This window comes from Bos indicus, chromosome 1 (assembly GCF_029378745.1).
Source record: "Bos indicus isolate NIAB-ARS_2022 breed Sahiwal x Tharparkar chromosome 1, NIAB-ARS_B.indTharparkar_mat_pri_1.0, whole genome shotgun sequence".
NCBI classification, from domain to species: Eukaryota; Metazoa; Chordata; class Mammalia; order Artiodactyla; family Bovidae; genus Bos; species Bos indicus.
In genome coordinates this window covers 114,193,453-114,217,944 of record NC_091760.1, presented here as the reverse complement: position 1 = coordinate 114,217,944, position 24,492 = coordinate 114,193,453, and the positions used below count along the sequence as shown (strand labels likewise).

At 39.8% G+C, this 24,492-nt stretch overlaps 1 pseudogene; it reads left to right on the top strand.

The window, feature by feature from the left end:
- The first annotated feature begins 9,397 nt into the window (after positions 1 to 9,397).
- LOC109563073 (14-3-3 protein eta-like) lies at positions 9,398 to 23,841 on the top strand (annotated as a pseudogene).
- Positions 23,842 to 24,492: the final 651 nt, after the last annotated feature.

Sequence of the window (24,492 nt, the reverse complement as noted above, 5' to 3'; positions counted from 1 at the left end):
ATTAAAAACAAATGCTTTTGGAGCACAGAAATCTTTGTGTAAGGAATATTTAATTCAACTCAGAAGATAAGAATCATCTTTTATTTCAAAGAAAGAAGCATTTATTGAACACTTACAGTAACTTATATACTAAATATATAAAAATGAATAATATGCATTTGGTTAATAATTAAATTACATTGAGTATATACCATATGTAGACACTGAACTCACTATATCATCATCTTACTATAGAATAATAGTTAAAACTCAAGCAGATCTGGGCTTAAGTTCAGGCTCTGTTACTTGCTAGCTTAGGAAAGTCACTAAACTGTAAACTTCAAATTCTCACAGGTAAAGTGATGATAATAATTAAAACACCTATTTTATTGTATGTTTGTGAAGATTAAATGAATTAGATAGAATCAAAACAAGGTCCAAGTCCTATGAATGCACCAGAATTGGCCTATAAAAAATAATGTCATTGGTGGTGGTTTAGTTGCTAAGTTGTGTCCAACTCTTGCAACCCCATGGACTGTAGTCTGCCAGGCTCCTCTGTCCATGGGATTCTCCAGGCAAGAATACTGGAGTGGGTTGCCATTTCCTTCTCCTGAAATAATGTTATTACGTTATGTTCAATAGTACATCCCTGCTATGAGAATACAAAGAGGAATTCATCTTATCCCAGAAGTCTCCCTTAGAAAGATGCTTAATGGACTTTTAAAGAATAACAGAGTTATTCAGAAGACTTGGGGAATAAATAAACTCCAGGCAAAGGAAACATAAACATAATCTCAAAGGCAAAAAAAAAATCATAAGTGCTGAAATGCAAAACACAAGGCACATGATATAGCACGGATTCAGAGAGACCAGGTTTTATAGAAGGTTTTATGTTGCATGTTGAAGAGGCTTATCTGTACTTTGTAGGCTTTTAAGAGCCACCCATCACTTCATGGGAAATAGATGGTGAAACAATGGAAACAGTGTCAGACTTTATTTTGGGGGGCTCCAAAATCACTGCAGATGGTGACTGCAGCCATGAAATTAAAAGACGCTTACTCCTTGGAAGAAAAGTTATGACCAACCTAGATAGCCTATTGAAAAGCAGAGACATTACTTTGCCAACAAAGGTCCATCTAGTCAAGACTATGGTTTTTCCAGTGGTCATGTATGGATGTGAGAGTTGGACTGTGAAGAAAGCTGAGCGCCGAAGAATTGATGCTTTTGAACTGTGGTGTTGGAGAAGACTCTTGAGAGTCCCTTGGACTGCAAGGAGATCCAACCAGTCCATTCTAAGGGAAATCAGCCCTAGGATTTCTTTGGAAGGAACGATGCTAAAGCTGAAACTGCAGTACTTTGGCCACCTCATGAGAAGAGTTGACTCATTGGAAAAGACTCTGATGCTAGGAGGGATTGGGGGCAAAAGGGAATGACAGAGGATGAGATGGCTGGATGGCATCACCGACTTGATGTACGTGAGTTTGACTGAACGCGGGGAGTTGGTGATGGACAGGGAGTCTTGAGGGGGTCCTGGAGTGCTGCAATTCATGGGGTTGCAAAGAGTCGGACACAACTGAGTGACTGAACTGAACTGAACTGGACTGAAGAGCCACTGAAAACTTTCAAGGGACAGCAATTTTACATTTTAGAAACACAGGTGGCTCAGTGGAAGGCAATGGCACCCCACTCCAGTACTCTTGCCTGGAAAATCCCGTGGACAGAGGAGCCTGTTAGGCTGCAATCCATGGGGTCGCTAAGAGTCGGACACAACTGAGCGACTTCACTTTCACTTTTCACTTTCATGCATTGGAGAAGGAAATGGCAACCCACTCCAGTGTTCTTTGCCTCGAGAATCCCAGGGACGGGGGAGCCTGGTGGGCTGCCGTCTGTGGGGTCGCACAGTCGGACATGACTGAAGCGACTTAGCATAGCATAGCATATGAAAATGACAAGGTATCAGAGAAGCAGTTAGGCAGTCGTCACCAAATCTCAGGCAAGAGTTGTGAGTCATGAACTGGAGCAACTGTAGAGGGACAGAGACGAGCTCCAGGGATGGGAAAGACCTGAAAAACTCTAAGGAAGTAAATTTGGCAAAGCAAGGTCAGTGATGGGATGTGAGAGGTGAGGGAACTAGCACCTAGGTTTGTTCTCTGGGTTATGATACTGTGATAAGAGTTATAGGAGAAAGGATGCATTTGGTCTCAAGCATGTTGAATCTGAGATGCCTGTAGGAATCCCAAGGGGCTGTGAGTAGCACAGTGAATTTGCATCTGGAGCTTAGAAGATAGTTAAGGAAGATTGATGTGGATTGGAGAACCACCAAATATGAGGAGACAGATGCATTAAAATAGCTGAGAGCATTTGAAAAAAAGACAAACAAACTGTGGTGAGGCAAGGACATAACCCTGGGACACTAATCAAATCAGTTGGTAATTAAGGAGACTAGTAGGAAGATAGAGAGCAATAGGAAGGAAACAGAGAGTTGTAACACTGAATAAAGGACCTTTGAGTGGAGAAAAGGGAGAGAGTGTATCAGGTAGGACAAAGCCCTGAAAACTCTATGTTGTGTTAAGGAAACTATTTACACACAAAAAGCATCATATGAAGTGAATTAAGAGGTTGAGACCAGCTCAGGGAGGGTCTTGAAGTCAATGCTATTAAGTTCAGGTTTTATTTTTTAGTATTGGGAAACTTTTTGTCCAGTTTAATTCAGATGCAATTGATTAATGAAACCATCATGTATACATCTATATATACACATAGATGTGTATGGGCTATATATGGACCTCCTAGGTGGCTCAGTGGTAAAGAACCTACCTGCCAATGGAGGAAACGCACAAGACGTGGGTTTGATCCCTGGGTCAGGAAGGTCTCTTGGAGAAGGAAATGACAATCCATTCCAGTATTCTTGCCTGGAAATTCCCATGAATACAGGAACCTGGTGGGCTACAGTCCATAGGGTCACAAAGAGTCATACACGACTGAGCGCACGCACACACACACACACACACACACACACATATATAAAGTATGAAACTATTGTAAATCATTTAGGAGAGAAGTTACACATGCAGTTATTTATTTTAGAAATGTAACTTTAACCTTTGTGTGAAAGAAAGTGTGGAGACAGGAGAGATGCTGGAAGAGCATTTGGTAAACATTTGGGAAGTATGGGAGCTGAGAGTGACAGCCTGCATCAGAGGATGGGGAAGTGAACATGACGTCAAGCTCGTTCCCCGGGAGAGCAGCAGGGTGGTGGGTGTTACCAGTGACTCAGGCAGGAAACATCTGAGAAGGACCTGGTTTAGGGAGGTGAGAACTGAGACCATCTGTGTCCACATGACTTAGACAAGCCTGCAGACCACCTATGTCAACATGATAGAGTTCTTTGTTCCGGGAAAACTTTTCCAGAGAAAGATAAGGCTGTAAAGCAAAAAACAGCTCCATCAATTGTGTTAGGAAATTCCTGCAGATAGATTTATTAAAGATAAAAAGCTGTTCACCTGAGCAGCAGCCCACTTACCAAATAAAAGTTTGCTTATCAAGACTTGACTTATCAAGTTCTTAGGGAGATTTTGTGCAGCCCCAATTAGTTCTGTCTTGGGGGAACCAACTTATGCCACCTAAGCCTAGAAGCCAAAATTCTGTAAATATTCCTCTTCTAAGACACGGTTAAGACTCTATTAGATTCATGGTTTTTTCTTGCTTCAAGAAGCACAAGCTAGGTTTTGCTTTACTAACAGACTCTATTGTGGTAATTTGGGGCATTCAATAGAGGGGCTATGATGAATGCAGTGTGGGGCACATTTGATTTGAAAGATATGTGGGATGTGAGCAGGCACTTGATATTTCCATAGAGAGCTAGAGAGATGATGAAGATGATATTTGATAAGGCTTCCAATAAATCAAAATCATTCATTCAGATGGTTTCAAGTCAAAATGTTGTAATTTAATAATGGATACTTCTTTTGTCACTTCCCACATCAAATTTTCACTACCACCTTTTCCCACTGTGTAAAGGCCTGTCACACCGAGATCATTATCAGTTTCATGCGTTGGCTCATGTTGCTTCCTCTGCCTGAAATTATTTTCCCTTCCTTCCTTCCTTCCTAAGGTTTAAGTCTCTCAGGGTCAACAGCCTCCTTCTAGCCCTTGAAGCCTTCTCAGAGGTGTCTTTAATTCTCAGGGTTTGTTCCTTCACTGTCTCTCTTCCATATTGCATCAGCTGCTCTCCAATCTATTCCCAATGTTTGTTTTGTATCCTTGGGCACACTGAAATCACTTTTAAATGGTGAGATCAGTTATTATATTTTGTTATTGCTTCTAGCCCTTATATTATTCCTGGACGTGTTACAAACCTTCAATGAATATACTTAAATGTACTGATTTAAACTCAGAAACGTTAAGAGGAAACATATCTGACTCTCAAAAAAAAATGTTTAATTGGCAATTAGCTGGTTAATAATCATTAGCTTGATTGTACATTTATTTGCTACAAGCTTAAATTATAAGCAATTAGGAAAGAACCAGAAGGAAATCAGAAATTTTATTCGAGTAAAGATCTAAAAGATGCAACTTTTTCAATTTGTTTCTAAAATGAAGATATTGAATATTTTGCATCAGAAATATATGAATATATGTGGAAACACTGTGTGTGCATGCATGCTCAGTCACTCAGTTATGTGTGTGCTAAGTCCCTTCAGTCGTGTCTGACTCTTTACGACCCTATTGATTGTAGCCTGCCAGGTTCCTCTGTCCATGGTATTCTCCATGCAAGAATACTGGAGTGGGTTGCCATGCCCTTCTCCAGGGGATCTTCCCGACCCATGGACTGAATCCACATCTCTTACGTCTCCTGCATTGGCCCGCAGGTCCTTTACCACACCATTGTATATGTCTGGGAGGACGTGGACCCATATGTTTCGGTGGTTAGCCTAGGTATAATGACAGCAGGAGAAAGGATTAGAGGAAATTTTTTTTCTTTACTTTGATCTTAATTATTTATTTAATTGATTCTAGAGCAAACTTGTATTTTTTGGACACTAAAACAAAGTTGAACAAAATTTTAAAATATCAGTGTGCACGTTTTCATATGAAGTGTTAAAAAGAAACTGGCACAAAAATTCATCCTCGAAAGAATGCAGTGAGAGACATGCACTTACTGTTTTGAACAAGACTGTGTAGTTGGTTCCCTGTTCTAGTATACCAGAATTTTTATAGCTGAAGCTATCAACCCAGATGTTAATTATAACAATGAACTGAACCTACTGACCCTCCTCAAATGTCTGTTCTACTGAAACAAACCAGGAAATCTTTTTTATTGCGGGTTGTGATGATCAAACAAGGACAAGATTTGATTTAAACTTGAAAACTTCGTATTTGCAATTTAATAGTCTTGCTCATTATTTTAATATCCAGTATCATCCAATACCCAAGGTATGTCAGTAAAACAGAATTGTTTGAGGACCTGAGATTAATGTGCACACACTTCTCATTCAGTGCTTGTCTGATTGGCATATCTATCCAAATTTTTATGGGTCAGAAGCCAATATGAACAGCAATTACTAAATATGAACTTGGACACACCATTAAAATATGGACTTTTCCCCCTGAATGTCCCTCTCACCATCTTCCTTCTCCACTCACTTTTTTTTAATTTTATTTTGAGCTCCTTTACAAGCTAATTTTTTTTTTCCTCTGACTAATAGGAAGTGTCTTGGATGAGCCTAACTAATTCCAAAGCGGTATCTCTAATCCTTTAGTCACTTTAAGAGGTAAAAGAATAGAGAGGCATTTTGAAAAAAATTAAAGAAAAAAAGAAAAAAGGTCTGGTGACAGAATGTATTAAGCTAGTGTCCTGCAGTTAGAAAAGCTTTCTACCATCCTCACACCCCAGTGATATGTAAGAGCAAAATCATTATTCTGAAATAGCCATATCAGATGGCACATTGGTTTATCTATTTTTTGACCGACCTGACCATTAATGTCATGTCAATAGGGAAAAGTTCATGTGTACATATAGATGGTGTCATATTGGCTACTGATCCTGTATTTCTTATGATCTATTTCTTTGTTTTTAACAATTTTTAAAAATTTTTTTATTTTAGGAACACAATTGTGTATATTCATAAAGGTCTGTGCCTAAAGTCATAAATAATATAGAAAAGCAACTAACAGAAAATTAGAAATAGATATATATACAACACTGTAAATTTTCATTCTCTGCTTTATGTCAGTCTAGTTTGCCTTATGGTGAAATAATCCACAATTAAACTTTACTGCAATATAAATGTTAGCAAAATGGACTGTCATAGTCAATCAGTGTTTAGAAAAAATTAATCAAATCCAATTCCTTTCTGTAATGAACTTCTTCATGCACTGCTAGCTCATGCATCAACTCTACGTGAGGTTGGGCAGGTAATTTGGAGAAGCCCATGGCTAGTTAGAGGAATCTTCTCACTCTGTGCTGGAAAGATTTGAAGTTAAGAATCAGGTACAATATTAACTAAGGGAGAAATCCATACATTTGGTAATTTCTGGAAAAGTTCATATATGTAGTATCTGATCTGATTTTAATGGCATTACAGCATAAAATACTTGTATGTCAATGAAAATTAGCATACTAAAAATCACCTTTAAGGACCTTTTGAAAGCTCCGTGTAAACATTTTGTACACCAGAACAAGGCTTGGTCAGCCCAATCCCTTCAATTATCCATTGGGAAAGTGTTAAGAAACAAGCTTTATATGCTAAGCCTGAATCTGCTCCTTACAAAGTATGTAACCTTAGGCAAGCCTTTAACATCTCAGTGCCTCAAGTTCCATCATTTCTAAAGTGTGGAGTAACACTGCACACAGTAGGCTTTTTTTGAGAAGATCAAACAACTACTCACACATAGACATACAAATAGGCAAAGTACACATTGACAGATATATACTGCATTCATATAAGAGGTAAAATTCATGTGTTTAATATAAGAAAGCAATGAATTCTAAGTTGTTCTCAAGGAATTCCCTTAGGCCTTCTGTCTATTTACCTTGCTGGACCAATTTTCCAAGTTTCCTTCCTTGTCTGCTGCAGATTCCAGGCTCTGAGCTTGTTTTCCTATCCTTTTTGAAAGCTTTTCTGCTTTGAAGCTGCCACCATTCTGAACTGGAGGACTGACTCTCTTGACAGCCAAGGGTATCAATAAAGTACAAAAATAATCTCCTTCAGTTCGCCCAAGCACCCTTGGGGGGCCTTTACTTTACTGCTTAACAGTTTGGAGGAAACAGACTGAGAATAACAAAGGGAGGTAAAGTCGGAGAAATTGCAAACTGTAAGTCATTTCTCAAAATCCATTTAGATAGCCACCTGTTAAAAGAGGGTAGTTTTTGCATTTCTGAAACCAATTTATGTAGAATTCAGTCTTTGGCCAACATCATCCACTCCCTGGACACATACACACACATTATATCTCAATTTTCACAAACCTTTAAGTGAAATTTAACAAACCCTATATTTAGAAGACAAGAAGCAAATTGCTTCTTGGCAGGAAAGCTATGGCAAACCTGCTGCTACTAAGTCGCTTCAGTCGTGTCCGACTCTGTGCGACCCCATAGACAGCAGCCCACCAGGCTCCTCTGTCCCTGGGATTCTCCAGGCAAGAATACTGGAGTGGGTTGCCATTTCCTTCTCCAATGGCAAACCTAGACAGCATATTAAAAAGTAGAGACATCCCTTTTCTGACAAAGGTCTGTATAGTCAAGGCTATGATTTTTCCAGTAGTCACGTACAGCTGTGAGAACTGGACCATAAAGAAGGGTGAGTGCCAAAGAATTGATGCTTTCAAACTGTGGTGCTGGAGAAGAGTTGAGAGTCCCTTGGACAGCAGGGAGATAAAACCAGTCAGCCTTAAAGGAAATCAACCATGAATACTCATTGGAAGGACTGATGCTGAAGCTGAAGTTCCAATACTTTGACCACCTGATGCAAAGAGACAACACATTGGAAAAGACTCTGATGCTGGGAAAGATTGAGGTCAGAAGGAGATAAGGGTGACAGAGGATGAGATGGTTGAATGGCATCACCAATGTGATGGACAGGAACTTGGGCAAACTCCGGGAGATGCTGAGGGACAGGGAAGCTTGACGTGCTCAGTCGGCAGTCGGACACGACTTGGCGACTGACCAACAGCAATAATTTATTACCATAGTAGTTATAATAGAATTACTTGAGCCTTTGTTACTACTATATAATTGTTGCAGATATTATTTAATGCTTATTGTGTGTGTGTGTGTTCTGTCTCTTGTCTGAGTCTTTACAAACCCACGGACTGTAGCCCATCAGGCTCCTCTGTCCACAGAATTTTCCAGGCAGGAATACTGGAGCTGGCTGCCATTTCCTACTCCAGGGGATCTTCACAACCCAGGAATCGAACTTGCGTCTTTTGTATCTCCTGAATTGGCAAGTGGATTCTTTACCACTGCGCCACGTGGGAAGCCCATTGCTCACTGCTACATAGAAATTAAGGCAACTACTAGACCACTGTAGATTTTACTATTGATGTTCTAATAGAATATATGTGCATTTGTATACCAACTCTGGGTTTTTGATGTCTCTATTACCATGTGGGCTTCGCTAGTGGTGCAGCGTAAAGAATCCACTTGCAATGAGGGAGACCTGGGTTCAGTCCTCGGTTGAGAAGATTCCCTGGAGAAGGGAAAAGTTACCCACTTTAGTATTCTGGCCTGGAGAATTCCATGGACTGTACAGTCCATGGGATCACAAAGAGTTGGACATTACTGAGTGACTTTCACTTTCATATTACCATATAATTGGCCTCCTTTGTAATTCTAAGGATTTTCTTTATGATTATAAAACAGTATATATTTAGTTATTATTTCATCTAAATCCCACATTATTTTGGCTGAAATTCTGACTTTGTTTGCTTCAGATGTGATATGCTGATATGTTAGCTATGATATGATGGTGACAGTAAATTCCACATGTAAAAATGATACTGAACTCCAGTTTAACAATGGGATTTGAAGCTAGGAATTTTAAAAATAAATGATAAAAAGATAACTTCATTAAAACCTCACATTTAATCTTTGGAAACTATTTTCTAGGGAAAAGGAGAGGTATATGCAAATCTGTGAAGTAATGAGCTCTGCTACAATTAATTTCTGGAGTCTAAGAGGCTGAGTACATAATCTATGGCCTGAACACAAAGACACAGCTCGTGGAATTTGCTACCTTAACTTCCCACTTTTGGAGGCATCCTGCTGTACTATTGACAAGAAATATGAGTTTTGTCAGACAGCCATCTGGGCTGGACTTGCCTTACCGTGTGCTTAGGTGTCCTGCTTCCCAAATCCACACAAATAAAGTGATTTCCTTTTGTTTTGAGCCCATAATGACAGCTGTATGTTGTCACCATGCTTTTTAGAAACAAATCTCGAAGCTTTTTAAAGAAATCAGAGGATCCCAAAATGATGATTTCCTATTATGTTGCAAAATTGCTTCAAAGCATTATTAATACTCTTTATGTCCAAACCATGGCTGGTAAGTAAGCTTTAGAAGGAATTTGCTCACAGTTACTGCAACAAGATGAAAATTTACTGTTTCTCTCTTAAAGTGAAAGAAAGAAAGTGAAGTCATTCAGTTGTGTCTGACGCTTTGTGACTCCATGGACTGTAGCCTGCCAGGCGCCTTTGGCCACGAGATTTTCCAGGCAAGAACACTGGAGTGGGTTGCCATTTCCTTCTACAGGGGATCTTCCTGACTCAGGGATCAAACTCAGGTCTCCTGCATCTTAGTCACCAGGGAATTCCCATTTCTCTCGTAAGGAGCTTGCTAATGTAACATCAAAATTATGCATATAAAACAGTATATGCCACTTTGCAGAATACAAAATGTTTGTTTATTCATTTTACTTAGGAAACCTTTCACCTGTAGATCTCAAGGTTCTCATTTAAAAACCAATCTGACTACCTGTAAATTTGGCCCAAATCCAGAAAGTTCTAAGAAGACAAAGCCAACAATATAGTCATCTCAGTGAACAACACGGAGTGCCTCAGATGGCCACAACTCCAGAACTCATGCCAGGTGAAAAACTAAAGGGAAACATAATCTCAGTTCACTGGGATAGTAATTACCTTCCACAGAAAGCATCTTTCAAACCCATACGATTTATAATCACTTAGAAACACTTAGGAAAATCAGATAGAGGAATATACTTCAGCACTGTGTACTGATGAATTAATCCTACACAAATAAAGTCTGTCTTGTGGAAGGTGAGCTCTACCCCCTGGCATGCCCAGCCTGGTATCAATAAAACTATCTGTTTGTTGGGGCCTTTGACCACCAGAGAACCTAACACTGATTTCTTATGGTGGCTCTGAGTCATGCTAATCAGTTTTGACCTCCAGACTAACTAGAAAATAAAGGCATTAGCCTGACATCAGGAAGGTTTGGAGACAAAAGATTAGACCAAAGTGGGCAGTCTGCGGTTGAGCCCCAGTAAAAGCTCTGGACACCAGCAGCTGGAGTGAGCCTCTCTGGTTGGCAGTGCTCCCTGCATGTTGTTACACATCACAGCCAGGAGGAGGCAGTGCTGTGCAGAACTTCACAAGGAGGGGATGACCAGAAGCTCTGTGTGGAGGCCTCCTGTGTGTGTGTGTGCTTAGATGCTCAGTCGCATGCAGCTCCTTGTGACCCCATGGACTATAGCCTGCCAGGTTCCTCTGTCAATGGGGGGTTCTCTAGGCGAGAATACTGGAGTGGGTTGCCATGCCCTCCTCCAGGGGATATTCCCAACCCAGAGATCGAACCTAGGTCTCCCAACATTGCAGGCAGGTTCTTTAACATCTGAGCCACCAGGGAAGCCCTCCTAGACTCTGTTTAATGTAACATTCTTTGGATAATTTTGTCCTGTACACTGTCCCTGTATAATCTTTGTGAGTACAGTGGCTTTCAATGATTCCTGTGACTCCTTGTAGCAAATTATCAAACCTGAGTGTGGCCATGGGAATCCTGGAATTTGCAGCCAGCTGGTCCTAAGTGAAGGTGGCACTGGAGACCCTGAATTTGCAGCTAGTGTCTGAAGTAAAGGTTCTTGTGAGGACTATTTCCTATAACTGTACAGTTTGCTTAACTCTGCATAGTGATTAAGAAAGAATCTGTGAAAATTTAGGATTTTATACAGTTGTTAACATTTAGCTTACTAGAGCCACAGCTTGTAATTCCAATTTAAAAGCAGCACTTGAGTTGACTGTTGACTTACGATAACACCTTACTAAATTTATTAGTTACTGACTCAGTTCAGTTCAGTCACTCAGTCGTGTCCAACTCTTTGCGACCCCATGAACCGCAGCACGCCAGGCCTCCCTGTCCATCACCATCTCCCAGAGTCCACCCAAACCCATGTCCATCGAGTCAGTGATGCCATCCAGCCATCTCATCCTGTGTTGTCCCCTTCGCCTCCTGCCCTCGATCTTTCCCAGTATCAAGGTCTTTTCAAATGAGTCAGCTCTTTGCATCAGGTGGCCAAAATATTGGAGTTTCAGTTTCAACATCAGTCCTTCCAGTGAACACCCAGGACTGATCTCCTTTAGAATGGATTGGTTGTATCTCCTTACACTCCAAGGGACTCTCAAGGGTCTTCTCCAACACCACAGTTCAAAAGCATCAATTCTTTGGCGCTCAGCTTTCTTCACAGTCCAACTCTCACATCCATACATGACCACTGGAAAACCATAGCCTTGACTAGATGGACCTTTGTTGGCAAAGTAATGTCTCTGCTTTTGAATATGCTATCCAGGTTGGTCATAACTTTCCTTCCAAGGAGTAAGCGTCTTTTAATTTCATGGCTGCAGTCACCATCTGTAGTGATTTTGGAGCCCAGAAAAATAAAGTCTGACACTGTTTCCCCATCTATTTGCCATCAAGTGATGGGACCGGATGCCATGATCTTCATTTTCTGAATGTTGAGCTTTAAGCCAACTTTTTCAACTTCCTCTTTCACTTTCATCAAGAGGCTTTTTAGTTCTTCTTCACTTTCTGCCATAAGGGTGGTGTCATCTGCATATCTGAGGTTATTGATATTTCTCCCAGCAATCTTGATTCCAGCTTGTGCTTCTTCCAGCCCAGCGTTTCTCATGATGTACTCTGCATAGAAGTTAAATAAGCAGGGTGGCAATATACAGCCTTGACGTACTCCTTTTCCTATTTGGAACCAGTCTGTTGTTCCATGTCCAGTTCTAACTGTTGCTTCCTGACCTGCATACAGGTTTCTCAAGAAGCAGGTCAGATGGTCTGGTACTTCCATCTCTTGAAGAATTTTCCACAGTTTATTGTGATCCACACAGTCAAAGTCTTTGGCATAGTCAATAAAGCAGAAATAGAGTTTTCTGAAACTCTTGCTTTTTCTATGATCCAGCAGATGTTGGCAATTTGATCTCTGGTTCCTCTGCCTTTTCTAAAACCAGCTTGAAGATCTGGAAGTTCACGGTTCACATATTGCTAAAGCCTGGCTTGGAGAATTTTAAGCATTACTTTACCAGCATGTGAGATGAGTGAAATTGTGAGGTAATTTGAGCATTCTCTGGCATTGCCTTTCTTTGGGATTGGAATGAAAACTGACCTTTTCCAGTCCTGTGGCCACTGCTGAGTTTTCCAAATTTGCTGGCATATTGAGTGCAGCACTTTCACAGCATCATCTTTCAGGATTTGAAATAGCTCAACTGGAATTTCATCACTTCCACTAGCTTTGTTCGTAGTGATGCTTCCTAAGGCCCACTTGACTTCACATTCCAGGATGTCTGGCTCTAGGTGAGTGATCACACCATCATGATTATCTGGGTCATGAAGATCTTTTTTGTACAGTTCTTCTGTGTACTCTTGCCACTTCTTTTAATATCTTCTGCTTCTATTAGGTCCCTAACATTTCTGTCCTATATTGAGCCCATCTTTGCATGAAGTTATTGACTACTTAACATTAAATCTGCCACATTTTTAACTTTAATATATTAGTTATGAAAGTTATTTAAATACTAAGAAGATTTTGTGTGAGTCAGATATTAAAGTACTTAAAAATTACAGAAAATGATTAAGTTTATGAATGCAGTTTAAATTATTTCAGAATATGGGTATACAGTTTGTAAAAGGCACCCAAATTCACTTAAATATGCCTTAAAATTGGCTACAAAAATTTTGCAGAAGTACAATAAATTTCTGAACTGAACTTAAAATCTCAAGGACCTAGGTTTTGAATATGCAAATTTAATAAATTGCTTAGAATGTAAAAAACATTACGAGTATTTTCTGTTCTTTTAAGTCTATTAATGGATATTATAAGGCAATTTCTAAATTTAGAAAGGGACTAGCTAAGTGGTTATTGACTACTAATAAAGTAGGGACAGGACTAATGCAGGAAATATTGAGAAAGTTATACATTCCTAAGTCTAATCTATTGCTATCCTCTTAAATCTTTATCTACATTTGGGAAAACAATATTTGGGGTCCTTTCCTGAAAAAATAGTAACTAAGTTGTGAAAGAAAATTAGATTTCTAGTTGGTTGACTTATCTCTTGGCCTGACTACTGCTCTGTTGAATTATGCAGAACTGGTGAAGCCCAAGAAAGTTAGAAGGGCACAGATTATCAACTAAAATTATTTTGGCTACAAAAAATCCAATCCAACTGGACTAAGCATGAAAGTAATTTAGGGGCTCATGTAACTGAAACTCCCAGGCACAGCTGGAATCAAAGGCTCACACAATGACATCAGGACCCATCTCTCAGTTCTTTTCTCTGGGTCAACTTTACCTATACATTATGAAGGTTGGGCCTGCATCCTTCCATGTTTAAAACCAGCAGAGGATAACGTGCCTCTCCAGGATTATCCAAATGGCATCTCATTGGATCATGTCCCCGTTCCTCCCTCAACCAATCACTCTGCTGCTCTTGCTGCTAAGTTGCTTCAGTCGTGTCCGACTCTGTGAGACCCTATAGACAGCAGCCCACCAGGCTCTGCCGTCCCTGGGATCCTCCAGGCAAGAACGCTGGAGTGGGTTGCCATTGCTTTCTCAAATGTGTGAAAGTGAAAAGTGGAAGTGAAGTCGCTCAGTCGTGTCCAACTCTTCAGGACCCCATGGACTGCAGCCCACCAGGCTCCTCCGTCCATAGGATTTTCCAGACAAGAGTACTGGAGTGGGTTGCTATTGCCTTCTGAACCAATCACTCTACATGGGTATAAATCTTACCCTCATCTTTGGAGCCAGAGGAGAGTGAGATCAGGAACTGTGCAGGAAATAAGTAACTGCCCCCGCCACTAGAGAACATTCACCTAGGAGAAAGATGAGTAGATGCTGGATGCAAGTCACTTGTAACACAGAATGTTTACAAATCCAATAATTCTACTTGCAAAATGTTTCTCTGGTGGAATCTTTTTTTATTATTATTAAGCATGTAAGAAATCAAGGAGCTTGAGCAAGGGTTAGGGGAAAAGTTCATTTCTTTATGGGATTAAATAATGGTGAAGCCAATAGAATCAAAACAAAAATAATGTTAATTTCTACTTCTGTCTCCACCAGGAAGCTCTGTGACAAGACAAGCTACTTAGCCTTGCTGTTTTATGGCTTCCTTACATGTCAGATGAAACTACCACATCCCAGGTTTTAAAGGTGATATGAGAATTGAAAGAGATCATCTGAAAGTCAAGACACAAAAGATGTTATTTTATTTTTATTTTTGGCTACACTGGGTATTTGTTGCTATATGAGGGCTTTCTCTAGTTGTGGCAAGTGGAGGCTACTCTTTGTTGAGGTGCATGGGCTTCTCATTGTGGAGGCTTCTCCTATTGCAGAACACAGGCTCCAGGCACATGAGCTCAGTAGTTGTGGCACAAGGGGTCGGCTGCCCTGTGGCATGTGAGATCTTTCCAAACCAGGGATCAAATCCATGTCCTCTGCATTGGCAGGTGGATTCTTTACCACTGGACCAGCAGGGAAGTCAGATGTTATTTTAAAATTACAAAAGTTCTATACAAATATAAACTATTAGTAGTAGCAATAGTATTGATAGTACCATTGTTTTAGGTACTGTACTAATTGAAGTTGTGAGATGCAGACAAAAGAAGCTCTTCTGAACCATTCAAGTAGAAAAGAAATTTAATAGAGGGGTTCAGATAGCTTACAGACTTCTGAAGAATCAGGCTTAAAGGCTATATAACTAGGAGTGGGACAAAATGACTCTAGAGGACACTAGGCCTGCATGCAGGGCACAGGCTCTGTATCTTGTCTTTCCAACATCAGGTGCTGGAACCTAGGCCACATGCTGCTGCTGCTTCTGAAACTGAGCATCTACCTGCAATCAAATTCATCATCAGACTTGAATCCCCCTTGCACTACCTTCTTCACACCACTCTCTACCAATCAGAGACCTCATATTTTAATGTGTGTCTGGCAGAGTCAAGGTCACACATCTGTACCTTAGCTGCAAGGGAGCCTGGAAAAACATGTTTATGGCCTTCATCTTAGGAAGCAGGATTCATAATGTAAGAAATTCACTATAGGAAAGGGGCTCAGGACATTCCAAAGGCACATAAATATCTACTATATGCATAACATTGTTTTAAGTCTTAAAAAACATTAAAACATTTAATGTCAGTGTGCAGATGCAACCTACAGAACTATAGTCATAGCAGAACATATACATCCTTGAACTACAAGTCTTGTTACATTTAGCTTTCTGCATCTTCTTTATGGAAACTTTGAAGCCAAATTTTTGCCTCATTGTGTTTTTTAAAATCATTTTTTGCTCAAATGAAAATCTCTAGAGTTTATAAATATATCAATCAACTTGAATGTTTTTCAGAAACTCAAACTCAACTGCCAATGAACTGGTAGAAGTTACTCATTCAACTATATCCAAGATAGAGACTCATCTTGCAGACCAAATGTCAGAGATTTTTTTTCCAGGAGTCTCCCAAAACATCACTATATGGAAATCCTGCAGAGATGTTTTGGAGTTTGAACAATATTTGACTTACAGTTCCATGACAAGTAGAATTTATTCCTGCTTTTCCAAACTGTGTTCTTGTAAATCTTATTTTTCTAACTTTTAAAATTCTACTGGAGTAGAGTTGCTTGACAAGGTGTGTCAGTTTCTGTTGTACAGCAAAGCGAATCAGTTATATGTATGCATATGTCCCCTCTGCTTTAGATTTCCTTCCTGTTTATACCACCACAGAGCCTTGAGTAGAGCTCTCTGCTATACAGAAGGTTCTCATCAGTTATCTGTTATATACATAGTAGTTTACATATGTCAGTACCAATCTCTCAGTTCATCCCACCCCTCCCTACCCTCCTTAGGAACCATAAGTTTGTTTTCTTCACAAATCTTTAAACTTTCTACTCACAATAGACACATGAAAAACAGAATGGGAATTCTGAACATCTATTATCTCTTCTGTCGTGACATGTGATACCTTTAGTTGTTGAGGAGTTTTCTTGCACAGCTGACAATGACGACTAAGTTTAAGAGAGCAGTAATTTAACTTTTGTTGTCCATTCCCCTGAAATACTGAGAGAAGATAGGAAAAGAAAAAAATCAAAAATACTTGTGTAGAATGTCTTAGGTGAATTTTTCTTGATCCGGGTGATAGCGTGAGTGTTATAACTCAATTTTGTCTCAGCTATTACGTTCTGATCAAATTTTTGTATGCATAACAAAAATGTAGATACTACATAAAAATTTCAGGTTTTTGCATCTGAGTGTGTATGTATGTGTGTGAGCGCACATGTGTGTGAACAAAGGGAGTGGTAAATGAGAGTTTGCTTAGGCTGAGCTTCAAGGAATGTCTGTGCCTTGCCAGGAAGAGTGCAATGTATAAAATTTTAATTTCAAATCTGTTAATTTATTTTTACTCCCATTTGTTATCATTAATCCCATTTTGGCATTATTAATACCAAAACAGTCTCTTGGAGGAAACATTTAAAGAAAAACTGGCTTATATCTATAAATTATTTATATCTTTGGCCCATTGTTTGATTGGGTCATTTATTTTTCTGGAGTTGAGCTGTAGGAGTTGCTTGTATATTTTTGAGATTAGTTTTAAAACTTTTATATGATAAATATAAAAAGTGAAAATACTAGCAATATATTTCTTTTTAAATAATATGATTTTTAGTAGAGTTTTATATAACATGTCTACATTTCCTGTGTTTCATAATCACTTAATTTTACTAACTGACTAAATGCAAAAACCCTGCCATCCAGCATGCTCTGTTAGCCAGCATTTCCAGCCCAGCCTTGCGGCAGATGTTGCAGGAGAGGTTACTGAAGCAAAAATACGGTTTGGGGGGTTTAGGCGGAAAAAGGTAAAAAGCACAAAGGGATACAATTTTCCCTTTAAGATTGATCATCAGTAAATCAAGAAAAAGATGAACAGTGCTGAATGTGAGAATAAGAGTGACAGGAGTGTGTAAGACTGCAGAGATCCCAGAAGGAGTGTGTAAGACTGCAGAGATCCCAACACAGAGGTGAGAACTAGGAACTAGGGCTAAAGGAGACGAGGACAATGTGAAGGAGGGTGGAATGCAAAAATAGCAATAACAGTTTAAGTTACATTTATTAAGCACTTACTATTGTAAATACTATGTTGAAAAGTGAAAGTGATAGTCACTCAGTTGTGTCCGACTCTTTGTGACCCCATGGACTGTAGCCTGCCGGGGTCCTCTGTCCATGGGATTCTCCAAGTAAGAATACTAAAGTGGGCAGAAGATCTTCCTGACCCAAGGATCAAATTCAGGTCACCTGCATCACAGGCAGATTCTTCACTGTCTGAGCTACCAGGGAAGTACTATTAAATACTATGGATGCTTTAATTTACTCTCAACAACAATGAAAGGATGATAACACTCCTAGAATGACTATTATTCCTAGGAAGACGATATTACTCCCAGAGGAAGAAATTGGGAGGAAGGCAGGAGCACAGGTAACTCTCTCATAAAAAATATCATGAAGAGTGACAGCATCAAGATTTATATTCAGGGCTTTTTATTTATGCTCAAGACCTTTCCATATTTGGCTTCTTTTGACTCAATCACTTTGAAAATTGATTCCTCACTAAGTGTGTTTAATAATTCTTTATTAGCTTGAATATGCACTTAGCAATAATTACCTATAAGTCAAATTTTAATATTCTAGCTCTAAAAGGGGAATAAAAGGATATTAGCAAGCAGGAAGTACAGTACCAGCTCATATTCCATCAATCTTCCTTTTACTTATGATGGTTTTCACATGCAGATGCAATGCCTTGATCAATAACTACAAAAGTTGACTAACTGTTGTTTACTAAATCAAATCCTGCTTTAAGCTAATGTCTAAAACCAAAGCAGGAATTACGTGAGTTGGGTTATATAAAAACTGGTATACATCAGGTTATTTCCAGGAAGAGCTTTCCTGGGCCAAAAGGATGTTTTCCCCTTAGCCAGAAAGTATGACGTATGAGGGCTTCTCTGGTGGCTCAGACGATAAACAATCTGCGTGCAATGCAGGAGATTCAGGTTCAATCCCTGGGTGGGGAAGATCCCCTGGAGAAGAAAATGGCAACCCACTCCAGTATTCTTGCCTGGGAAACCCCACAGACAGAGGAGCCTGTCAGGCTACAGTCCATGGGATCGAAAAGGGTTAGACATGACTTAATGACTAAATGATGATAATACGAACAACTGAATCAATTTTAATATTGTAACCTGTTAAGAAAAAAATGGATACCAGTTCATTGGAGGGGCCCAATGTACACCCTGAACATAAAGTGTTTTAAACTGTCAAGAATATATACCTATGTCTTTGGTTAAAGATGGCTAAGTTGACTAATCTCACATGCTTCTCTTTCCTTCCAAACTCTAATTGAAATAAAAATAAATAGACATTAGGTAGAAACAAGAAGAGATTATTTTGATAGGCAAAAAATTTTTTATGAAATTGTTGGAAATTGGAATCAATAAGAGAGTGAGTGTTTAAAATACATGCATATGTTTGTGCACACACACACACACACGCAAAACCCAAAACAGGTAGAGAGGACTACTACAAAGGTGAAAGCCATGTATTCCAAGAATCTCATGCAAAACCCCAGAGAAGTTCCCCAGTATTCCATAGGAAGTCATCCAACAGCAGGGGCTGTCCAAAGACAAAATAATCAAGGTAATTAATTCAAAGACTACAGAAATGCTGAACCGGTGTGCCCTACTGCCCCTCATTATTGCCCATAAAGCCATATACCTGAGTAATTCACCCCTATCCCCCAAACAGAAGGCCCTTTTTCAAGAAGTGTTGGTGAGATGGGAGAACAGAGCAGAGCCCAAGATAACTCCAGATGTCTGCCATGGAGAAAAATAAAAAGCAGTATCTCTTTCCAAAACTGAAATAAATAAACATGAAATAAGTCCATTTACAGAACAAAATCCAACTGATGAAATCTTAAGTAGCTGTCCTTCCAAGATTCAGTTGAACTAACCCGAGACCAGAACTCAGCCTTTGTTACAGTCCTGAAATGCCTGCTATCTCACAAAGAATTAGTGAGAAACATCAGCTTTTATCAATTATTTTATGGGGAGGTTGAGAAAACATACATTACCTATCACATAGGAAAAATTTATTAAGTATCACACATTATAATCACATACATTTAACTGTTCTTCCTAAAGACATCTACCCTTCATTTCGTTTCTCTCTTTTCTGACTGCAAGAATATCAAATTTTCTCTTCCTCTTCATTATGTCTGTGCCCTCCAGGGCCCTTGCTGATTCCAACACATACTTCCTGCTTTCTGCTGAAGTAATTGTACTGGTGAAATATGTTTTAGTTCAAGCACCAACCACACAAAGTGTTTCCAAGTTTGCATAACCGTATAATTAGTTATATTTCTACCTACCAATCCTTTTCTAATACTTTTTGTCCTATATATTATTTAATTGAATCATTTCCCTTAGGATCACTACTAACTGTCACTCTTATGTAAGTCTTCCCATTATTTATTTAGTTCCCCATAAAATGAGTCCACATTTGCCTTTCCAACATCTGTCTCTTCCCATTACCACATAGGCTAATTTTTTTCAAATGTTCCATGCATTCTTTATCCTATAAGACTCTTGTACAAAAGGAAATGTAATTCAAATCGGGTCCCCATATGGAAAGAATAAAGTGAATCTTTGGGGATCTGTATGATTAAATCTGTAAATCTTCTCTATGGTCCAATTGACATGTACCATCGTAAGATGCCTTCCATCTCACCTATCATGCAGTTGTACATTAAGAAGAAAAGCATTTGAAAGATTTTCCAGAATTTCAAGAAAGTTGCCTATATGACATCCAATGTAACAAATAAGTCAATAATAACAATATAGCTTAATTAGAACTTTTCAGAATGGCAGCTAGAAAAGTTAATTTCCTTGAGAGGTCAAATGGCATATTCAATGGCTTGAAATTTCCAAACCAGCCTCTGCAATTCCTCTATCCTGATAAAGCACGAAACCTAATTTATTTGTCTTGGCTAATTAAATTCTACCTAGAGTGCCACCACTGCTGCTTTTCTGTAAGTTAGAGGTGTTAATTACATGAGAATATTCAGTGTTATCATGGTGCTGCTGCTGCTAAGTCACTTCAGTCGTGTCCAACTCTGTGCAACCCCATAGATGGCAGCCCACCAGGCTCCCCTGTCCCTGGGATTCTCCAGGCAAGAACACTGGAGTGGGTTGCCATTTCCTTCTCCAATGCATGAAAGTGAAAAGTGAAAGTGAAGTAGCTCAGTCGTGTTGGACTCTTAGCGACCTCATGGACTGCAGCCTACCAGGCTCCTCCGTCCATGGAATTTTCCAGGCAAGAGTATTGGAGTGGGTTGCCATTGCCTTCTCCGGTTATCATGCTAGGAAAGTTGATTACCACAGCCATGTTTTTAAAGGCTTGGCCCAAAGTACTTTCTAACTGTTCTGCTGGAATGTCAATGATTCCTGTATATTCAAACACAGAACAGTTACCTAATCACCTTCCATCCCCTAGTTTGTATCTGATAGCTCTAGTTTTCATATACTGTATATCATTTTGAAAAACATGTTAAGTCTAAAACATCAGAATTATACATTTTAAAAAAAGTACAGAAAAACCATGAGCAAGAGGAAAATAAATTTTAATTGATAATGAGATTAAGACATAAAAGTAGAACAAAGGGCCATAAAGTAGAATGGCCATAAAGATACATGTATGGCTTATAAATTTAATCTGTTTTCTATTTTTAAATGAAAAGGAGCCCCTGGAAGGGTTTCGAATAGACACTATGTTTCCTACTCAAGATCTCTTCCTGTCTCTTTCTTATTAAAAAAAAAAAAACACATTTTTATTATGGTAGTTATGTAGATTGGGGGTAAATTACAGTTAACCTAAGCCAGCCATGGTCATTTCATCTCCTCTGCAATAGTTGTTCTGCTAGTATTTGTTGTAGCTCGGCACCTAACCTGGTTCTGGCCAATGAAATTGTAGGAGATAACTGGGGGTTCTCTGGAGATGTTCCTTTGCATTTAGCTAGATTTCTCTGAGAAAATTTGGCATATGTTACTCTTTAGGATGTTACTCTTAAGAGGATTTGACTCCCAGTGCTACTACAAACACCTAACAGCAATGACATAGGCTAGCCTGATAACAAGCTTGACACTGAAAGTGCACAGCTGAAAAAAAGGAAGTTGTAATTGCTGTGAATATCACTAAGTTGCTAAATAATCACTCTTAAACCAAACTGTCTCCTGACATCTTGTAAACTGAGGTTATATATTTATTGATGCTTTAATTTGGAAGAAGCAAATTTTCACTAGCAATTAACAGAAATTTTTCTAAAAAACATTTTCATGTGCAGTGAACATTGGGATGGACAATATTTCCAAATAGCATTCCTGTATCAAATATAAAGGTAGATTTGATAGTACTTTTAAGTGAATATAGCATCAAAAAGAAACTCCATGAGAGTAAATTATCAGATCTATGCAATCTAGACTATGCTATAGTTTTCTCCTAGCCTGATTTTATTTCACAATAAATTCTAACCTATCTAGAGGTCTTCCAAAAGAACACATCAGAGGTTAAAATATAGTATTAATATTAGATATTCTGTCAAAGTAGAAGACGGAGGAAGAGTGATAGGGAAGGGAAGAAGGAGAAAGAAAATGCAAAATGGTCAAATACACATAGAAAATTTTAGGATAACAATGTTAAACAACTTCTCAAAGGTTCTTGATGTGCTAATGGGTGTTAAGAATATCTAAGTGATGCATGTAGCATTTCCGATGTTATTCAGACCCTAGACCTCAGAGCATATAGAGGGAATATTTTCCTGTATTCTTATCATACATAATATAAAGAAAATCACATTCTATATAGTCTTTATATATTCTTCCATGTAGATGAAACAATAGGAAACTGAGTAATGAATATACTAAAAATTGCCAAAAATCACCCCAGGCATCACTCCCTTATGCTAGGTTTTTGACCAGTGCACAACCAGCTGTGGGCTTCACTGGTGGCTCAGGGGTAAGGAATCCGCCTGCCAGGCAAGAGACTCAGAGATCGGGGTTCGATCCCTGGGAGGGGACGATCCCTTGGTGGAAGAAATGGCAACCCACTCCAATAATCTTGCCCAGAAAATTCCATGGACAGAGGAGTCTGGCAGGCTACAGTCCATAGGTCACAAAAGAGTCGCACTTGACTGAGGGACTGAACAACAACAGCCAGCTGTACCAGACTCTAGTTTCCCACACGCTCCCTCACATGCTGTCTCCTATAGTTCAGTCAGACACTATTTAAGTGAATAGTACAGATACTATCCATTTTATGGATCAGCTCATGAAGTGGATAAAAAAGATCTCAATCATGTTAGAAAGGAGGAAAAAGGAATTATAAACTTTTTTCGACACTCCAGACAAATATGAAAATGAAACAACCCAGCCCAGAGGTCTAGGCAGCCGAGAAGGCGAGCAGAGCTGCGGGCCAGCAGAGCTGCCTGCCACCTGCAGCCTGGACCACAAGGCAAGCCACTGTGCGCGTGCGCAGTGGCAGTGGCCTCTGCGGTGGCCAAGAGCGCTCGCGTCTTGGGCGAGCGAGGGAGCCCGGCGCCAGGAGAGGCCCAGCCACAACGACAAGGGGCACCACAAGCAGCTGCGACTGCAGCTGGCCAAAGCCTCTGCGATGAAGGAAGCGACCAGCCTCAATGAACCTGTCTTCACTGAAGACCGAGACCTCTTCTCTGTGGCTTACAAGAACGTGGGCATTGCCTGACTGTCTTCCTGGAGGATCATCAACCAGAAAACCATGGCGGACAGGGAATGAGAAGAAACTAAAGAAGGTTAAGGTTTAGCGAGCGAAGATCAACAAGGAGCTGGAAACGGTGTGCAACGCCATGCTGGCTTTTCTGGACAAGTTCCTCATCAGGAACCACAGTGATTTCCAGTGTGAGAGTAAAGTCTTCTCCCTGGAGATGAAAGGCGACTCCTGTCGCTACCTGGCAGGGGGGCGTTCCGGTGAGAAGAAAAACGATGTAGTCCCAAACTCTTCACTCTGTGGAAAGGAAGCCTCCGCAATCAGCCAAGAGCACTTGCAGCCCACGCACCCCCATCCGGCTAGGCCAGGCCTCAGCTTCCTGATGTCCAGCTTCTCTGGACACAGAGATCCAGAAGGACTACATGCTCGTCATGCTGCTGCTGCAAGACAACCTCACCCTCTGGAGGAGCAACCAACAGGACAAGGAAGCTGGAGAAAACAACGCAGGCACCTCGGTCCTGACCCCACCCTGTCCCGCCAGTCCTTCCTCATCACAATCACTGAGTATCTAGTGCTAAACTCGTCTGTGTGGCAGTATAGCTACTCAGACTACTCACATCTACTCTCTGCTCTCCCAGGAAGCAGTTCTGGACAAATTCACTGTCTGGCATTGCTTTGAGCCTGTGGTAGCTTCCTTTTCCAATTGTGCAGACAGGTGCATTCCCAAGGAGGCCTTTTCAGTACTATGCCTGCTGATCTAAGTGAAATGAAGGTGAAAGCAATGGGGAAGTTAGAAGGGAGAATTAGCGGACACAGGCTATTTAACAGTCAGTTATTTAAATGATTCATTTAAAACAAGCTGGTAATGTTTGTTAAAGCAGTATGTCTGTACATGCAAAAATGAATTCACTGCTCTCGCCTGTTTCTTAAACTGATGGAAAACTGTGCAGGAAGCTGAGACGGAGAGATCCTTTCTTCTTTCCATCTGGTTAATAATAAGCTGCCTCACATGACGATTAAGTTGCACCTTGTTTTCCCTCTTTAAATAATGAGGTGCACAAACCTTCTTTTCAATGCAATACATCTAAAGTTTTGATACCTGTAACTTTTAGGGGTGGGGGGAGGTTATGATTATTTAAGAGTCATGGATTTATTTTTTGTAACTCTTTGGCTGTCGTCCTTATGTGTCAGCCCATGTCAATCGAAATGGATGATTATAAAAT